This window comes from Triticum aestivum, chromosome 2A, assembly GCF_018294505.1.
Source record: "Triticum aestivum cultivar Chinese Spring chromosome 2A, IWGSC CS RefSeq v2.1, whole genome shotgun sequence".
Lineage (NCBI taxonomy): Eukaryota > Viridiplantae > Streptophyta > Magnoliopsida > Poales > Poaceae > Triticum > Triticum aestivum.
The window spans coordinates 209666165-209673955 of NC_057797.1; positions in this window are offsets into that span (position 1 = coordinate 209666165).

Sequence of the window (7791 nt, forward strand, 5' to 3'; positions counted from 1 at the left end):
CCCGATCAACAGGACCCCTGTTTCGACCGTAGGAGGTCCGTTTCCTTCGTTTTGCGGTACGCCACACCCCTCCCGATCAACAGGACCCCATTCCGAACGTAGGAGCTCTGTTTCCTCCGTTTTGCGGTACGCCAGGCCTCGTTTCCATCGTCTGTTCCGTCCAAGCCCTCCCGATGAACACGACCATGCATTCCGTTCCGACCCACCCGGTTGGCTCCCACGTGTTCTGTTGCCTCCCGATGAACACGACGCATTTCGTTGCCTCCCCATGAACACGACGCATTTCATTGCCTCCCCATGAACACGACGCATTCCGTTGCCTCCCCATGAACACGACGACGATGCTGTTTCTCCGTTCTGACCTAGCCATGTATACGAGCCCTGGTCGTACATATGCGCGAGTAGGCGTTTGAGACCCCGCCCATATGTACACATACGTGGCCGTATTTTCTTTCTTGCACCCTAGCCGCTGTACGTACATGTACATGCTACGTGCGTGCCTCTACTACGACACGTGCGCGCCTCTACATCCACCAGTGTATATGTACGTACACGTTCGCGACCAGAATGACAACGTTACGTACGCTTCGACCAGGTGGGTCCCGACTCTCAGGCACTTCCTTGCGTGCGAAGATGTAGCTGGTGGGTCCCAGCAGTCAGGGGGAAACATTTTTTCCGCGAAATACGATGGCCCGTCCGGTGGGTCCCCGCTGTCAGGTGCAGGAATAATTATTTTACACGTAATAAGGAGGCACTTCCTTGCTGCGGCCATGGACCCAGCTGTCAGCCTCTCCACGTGCAGTCCACGTCCGATGGAAGCCGTTCCTTGACCATGTTGACCACGCCGCGCCGAGAGCACCAGGTCGGTGGACGGCGGTGAGGCCTAGGAAGGGGACGACGCGAAGCCGGGGAAGACGCGGCAGTGGATGCCCACACATAGAGGAGTACGAGGGTTCACTGGTTCGCTGCGGTGTGAGGTTGCCGTCGCCGCAGAATAACAGAGAGTGTGGGTGAGTAGAGGGATGGTCTGGCCAGCGGTGGGAGTAGTAGGGGGCGATGAGGCCTCCGCCGCATCGCAGCCGGCCACGGGAGGCAGGAGCACAAGGCACGACCGGCGCTGGTTTGGGTGGCTGGAGCAAGAAGACCAGAAGTTGAAGAAGCACTACGGTCGTTGGATGGACATCGTACGGTCACTGGAGCTAGAATCATGCATATTGACTAAGTTGACAAAGCCCTCCATCCCCGTCAACTTAGTAGGCCCACAAGTCAGCCTACCACTATACTGGGTCCTAGCTAACAGGGGGAGTATTCATTTTTTGTGCGTAATAAGGAGGCACTTCCTTGCGTACGAAGATATATCTGGTGGGTCCGAGTTGTCAGCGGTGGTAACATTTTTTTCGCGAAATACAGAGGCCCTTTCGATGCGTCCCTGATGTCAGGTGGAGGAATCATTATTTTGCGCGTAATATGGAGGACTTTTCTTGCATGCGGCCGTGAACCCAGTTGTCGGCCTCTCCACGTACAGTCCACTTCAGATGCATGTCGGTCGTTGACTAGGCCGCGCCGAGAGCACCAGGGCGGTGGACGACGGCGAGGCCTAGGAAGGGAATGACATGGAGGCAGGGAAGACTCGGCAGTTGTTTCCCACGCGGAGGGGAGTACGATTGTACGAGGGTTTACTGGTTCGTCTGCCGTCGCCGGAGAATAACAACAGGTGTGGGTGAGTAGAGGGATGGCTAGGCCAGCGATGGGAGTATGGTGGGGCGGTGAGGCCTGCGCGGCAGCAGAGCTGGCCGTGGGGAGGAGGGAGCAGGCAGTCCCGCCGGCGCTTGTTTGAGCGGATGGAGCAGGAAGAGCAGAGATTGAAGAAGCACGACGGCCATTGGATGGCCACCCAACAGTCACTACTTGTGCGTCAACCTTTTTTTTAGGAAATCCTCAAATCCGTGGAAAACAGCATACAACCCATTTGCCATTATTTCTAATAATTTACAGCCCATTTGCTAATTATTAAGGCTTTTTTGGAGCCCATATTCTTTTTGTTAGCATTACATCCCATATTGTGGCCACGGTTAAAAAATTATACGAAATTTTGCATATTTCGGTGCGGTTCGAACTGTTTTTAATCCCGAAATTTCAACTCACATTCAAACTGATTTTAAAAATAAATGTATATCAATATAAAATCCAACAAATTCTCCATGCATAAAAATTAATGTAATTTAAAATCTCGAAATAAAAAAGATATTTGAAACTAATTGCCGGTTTGATGTGTTTTAAAAATGTACAAACCATTTCTCATTACTGATGGGCCATTTTTTCGGTCAGCCGAATGAAAGCTCTCCTCGTCTTGAAAGATTTGCAGCCCAACAGGCCTGACAAAGCGACTTGACAAATCACAAAAAAACTGGGCTATGGCCGTGGACCCAGCTGTCAGCCTCTCCACGTATAGTACTCTTCCGATGGAATGTCGTTGACCATGTTGACCACGCCGCACCGAGAGCACCAAGGCGGTGAACGACGGCGAGGCCTTGGAAGGGGATGATGCGGAGCCGGGGAAGATGCGGCAGTGGATGCCCAGGCGGAGAGGAGTACGAGGGTTCACTGGTTCGGCTGCGGTGTGAGGCTGCCGTCGCCGCAGGGCCTGGCTAGCGGTGGGAGTAGTAGGCGGCGATGAGGTCTCAACGGCAGCAGAACCGGCTAGTGGAGGCAGGAGCAGGCGGTCTCCCCGACGCTGGTTTGGGTGGCTGGTGCAAGAAGAGCAGCGATTGAAGAAGCAGCAGGACCGTTCGATTCAAATCCAACGGTTACTGCTGCTAGAATCGTTTGTTGACTAAGTTGACAAGCCCTGCGTACGCGTCAACTTGGTAGGCCCACAGGTCTGCCTCCCAACCGGTGCGCCCCAGATGTCAGTGGGAGGAATCATTTTTTTCGCGTAATAAGGAGGCAGTTGATTGTGTGCGGCCAGGCCAGCGGAGGGAGTAGGGTGGGCCGGGGAAGCCTGTGCGACATCACAGCGGGCCACAAGAGGAGGGAGCATGCAGTCCCGCCGGCACTAGTTTAGGCGGCTGGAGCAGGAAGATTAGAGATTGAAGAAGCACGTCGGCCGTTGGATGGACATCCAACAGTCACTGCTGCTAGAATCATGTGTTCACTGACAAAGCCTTGCGTAAACAAGTCAGCCTCGAAATCTGTGGTGTGTACAGCCCATTTGCTATTATTTTTATAATTTTTACTCATTTTATAATTCATATGGAATTTATTGTAGCCCGTTTTCCATTTTTAGAATTGCTGGCCATTTTCTGGTCAGTACCAGGGTAAAAAAAACTAAATATCTGGGAAATTTTGAAAATTCGCAAATTTTTGCTGGGGAATGAAATATTCTTAATCCAAAAATTAATAGTCATATTAAAATAAATTTAAAATTAAATTAGTACTATGTCATGTTAAATCCAATGAAATACATATAAGATATCAGTGAAGAACAAAAACAAAAAAAGAAACTTATATCCCATTTGCTATATTTTTTTGGAATTTTCAACCCCTTTTGATATTACTTTTAACAGACATTGACCATACTCTTAAGCCAGGACAGAATGCATCCCTCCTCGTCTTGAAAGATTTGTAGCCCAGTAATTCGGAGAAAACAAATAGGCCTAGCTTGGGTATTCTTCAAAAAGAAATACTGGGCTACCTATTTTCTCAAAGAACCGGTGCATGAGCATTTAGCTTTATTTATTTATTTACTTATTTATGTTTAGGGGACCATGAGCATGTACTTGGGCCGGATTCATGTGAGAGCCTCCCTTCCAGTTAATTATGGGCTTCTCTATTGGGCCTTCATCAGTGGGCTGCATGTTATCAACAAGTGGAAAATATGTTCCGTACGAAAAATAGTATGCGCTACGTACGGTACGGGACACTAAAGGATCGAACCGTTCAATGACTTGCAAAACATTGTGTTTGTCGTTCTAACAACACATTTATTCAACCAACAGATGAAATATACTACTGATTGTACATTGAAAACAACAACAGCAACCAGGGCTGGGGGTGCAACAGAAGCAGTAAGCAGGCCAAAAGAGTGAAGACGCAGCTCTCTCTTCCAAACCAAACATCATCCATCATTACAAAAGGGCTACCAAAAAAGAACAAGTGTATGCATCAAACTAAATAAAGATCCTACTACACCAAGTGTACGCATCTAACTAACTGGCTCAATTAGACGTTACTATTTATAAAGCTGTGGAGATTGGCTGACGGCTTGAACCAGATGGGTGCCTGACGGGGGAAACTCCAGCCAGCAGGTCAAAGTCTGATACTTGCACCCATCTCTCCTACTTTGGGCTGCAGAGCATGGCGACACATATCAGGGTATGGTGCATGCAGAGACGCATGGTACGTTGTGTACACACAGTTTTACCTGATGAACAAAACCGCGCTGCCATCATGATCCTTGCCATCGGTTATCTCCTGGTTAATCGGGTAATTCAGTCCAACAAATAGAGAGCGTGTACCAAGGCTACTTACTAGCCTCCAGTCAAAAATTCCTGAAGGCCCAGAGAAGCTGGGATCCTGCTCAAAGACCTTGCAGTGATTGTGATTGTATTCCGCGAAACAACACGTACGGTACGTGCAAACGGTCATCAATCTTTCGTCATCGTCTGATCGAGCCAGGAACCACCTGCAACTGCCATGCCGCTTTTCTTTGAAAGGTTCTGGGATTAGGAAGGGTAGGGACACCAGGCGGCCTATAACATCATATCAAGTTGGAGTCAAATAAAAAAGGGCTCTTGATTTAGTCAATCTTAAGAACAGCATGTTATGAGCATGAATATTTTTTCAGCAAATGTTGACAGTAATATAAGCAAGCCATCATGATATCATAGGAAAGTAACATACTGCTGTCACAACCGTTTGTAGCGATGACTGGAGTAGGCCAGCAATACGTCCAGCCATAGAAGGAGTCGACAGCGTAAATGAAGCCCTTGTGTTCAATGGCATCAGAGAACCATGGAGGATGTATGATCCTGCGATGGACGTGCAGATTTATCCACTTACCGCAGTGACCTGTCAGATAGGCGAGACCGTGGTTGAAGAACGCAATTAGCCTGAAGTCTTTATAATTCACAGATCTTGTGGGCACTTGGCAGATTACAACCTTGAGCAAATCAAACTTGGTATCATGTTGGCTACTGTAAGATTCCGAGTATTCTCGGCCGTGGTGCCAAAGCAGTGCAGTGTTAATCGAAGGAAGGGGTCAATCGCCAGGTGTAGACCTCCACGAGCATCTAGCTGCCGCGACCGTCGACGAGCACCATCCAAGACGTGTTCATGCCGACCCAGTACATACCGTTAATGTAGTTGAGGCTGACGGGGATCGGATCGCAGTCAAGGGGGTTGATGATCGCCACCCTATGATCGTTATGTTGCGTGACACGTCGTTTCTGAAGATCAGACAGCATCAACAAGCAAGGAGCTGGCTTAAAAAGCTCCAGCCTGAGGGCTTTGAGTAAACGGTACAACCCCGATGAGCACGCGGCGAGCGGCATGGTACTGAGATTGTCCACACGCAAAACAATGAGCTTGATTACCTCTGTGGGGAGCGAATTCCAGCCACTCTTTCAGCGGACGCTGCTCGGTTCTGCCATTGTTAGTGCTTGGGTTTCGGACGAGGGGGAAGGCGCCTTAGCGGGGATGGAAGATTGGACGAGATTATGTGCGGACAAAGATGGAGAAGCGAATATGTGCTGCGGGAAGTGGACAGGTGATGATGACTACAGCAGGCCGCTTGACTTACGAGACACATATCAACAGCGTAGGGTCATGTCGATGCCAGACAACTTGCTTGAGTGATCACAGTACTGGTACTCCCTACAGTGCTATGCCCTAACTTGCTTGAGTAGAGTAGTAGAGTAGGACTCTGCTCTACTACTAGCACCGGAGGAGTAGTATATTCTAATCTAAAATAGTTACAAACTTCAATGCCCAAGCATGGAACGACTACGAACCGTGCTTAAAAACCATGTCTACATGGTGTTTGGACATGGGCGACAACCTCAACGCCAACGGTGCTGCTCCCGTTGCACCGTATGTGTTTCTGTCCTTCATGTTCGAAATCGTGGTAGAATTCATGTTTCTACTCTGTATCCTACTACTATGCTAGTCCACATGATTAGTTTCATCTCTGTTATAGCCGTCATGCTTTATTTTGTGCTTATTCGGATTAAATCTCGTAGTAACTTGCTCATATATTCAACTGGCGCAACGTCCCCTACAGCCACTCCCGTTTCATGGATGGCCTGGTCGATGCCTCCAAGGAGCCCTTCGTCCACTGCTATAAGTGCCCGATGCCGTTTTGTGGCTCGCCGGCGGACATGGTGCATCACCTCACGGATGCGTGCAGCAGTCACTGCTGGCCCTTGGCGGAGAACATCAAGTACGAGACGTGCTACCTGTTCACCATGCCGGAGTCGCTGGAGGATCACCGCCGCCTGCTAGTCTCGGAGGAGGACGGCAGCGTCTTCCTCTAGATCGTGGGCACCGGCGAGGCCCGCGTAGGCCGCCGCCCCGTCTCTGTAATGTGCGTCAGGGGCGACGCCACTGATGTTGACACTGACACGAGTTCGATGTACGGGTGCGTGGTCAGTGTTACTACCCCTCCGGGTCGCGTGGGCGGCGACACCGGCCTCATCGAACGGACTTGGACTCTGGGGAGCTGGGACTACCCCGCCAATGTGGACCTGGAAAACCCATGGCATCCTTTACACGCCGACGCGGTGCATGGGGACTCCAAGGAGGTTCACCTGGACATACGCATTATCAAGTTAAATGTTGATCATTAGTCTTCGCTCAATGTAATCCGCTGTCTAAGCATGTGGAGACTTCCATGCAAGATCTTGCTCTATTGGAGTATCGCACATGAATAAAAGTGTATCCATTTATGGTTTAGTCTAGAATGTTCCATGTATGAATTTTTACTACAGTACCGGTGAAAGACTTATGATGGACCATTTCTTACATCTCCTCTGCCTGCTTGCAAGTCATCCTGATTTAATCCCTCCATCTAGGTGTATAAGGGCATGGTTAATATTACTTAACAGTATAGCCAACTATTGACTATAAGAAAGTGCCATGTCATCTGTAGCCAACATGTATAACAATCGATACTCAAAAACTAATTCTTAAAGATCATTTCTTGCAAAGCACAATAAGTGTTATTTCTTCACAAGTTTTGGATGCAGGTTGAATAGTTGAACGCTTTTGTTTGCAAAAGATACATTTTTATCTATTTCACCCGGATGTTTGTGAGCTCTAGAGATGAAATAATATCCGAAGAAACCTATCGATACCCGCTACACATGAGATGACCCCCACATCCTTTGTCAAAATAAACAACTCCCCGATCAATGCATTTCACTCTTCGGTGTAACGCACGGGCACCTTACTACTATAGATTAGTACGACCAAAAATTGAACTAACATTATATATAGTATGATAAATGCTGATGCAGGTCACCTAAAATTATATCATTCAAAACTATGTTCAAATACGAATCCAACGATATAGTTTTTGTTGACATGCACTAACATTTTGTTAGTTAAATCTTCAGTAAAATTCAATGGGACACTAATAAACCACGACCGATGTAGTACAAGTGTAGAGGGCGGCGCTGCACATGAGTCTCACCTCTCACCCCGCTCGTGGTGCGGCAGTAAAGCCGTCATATCACAAAACCCAACCACTCACAGTAATAAGTGGCCTGGTAAAATAAACGGACAAGCAACCAT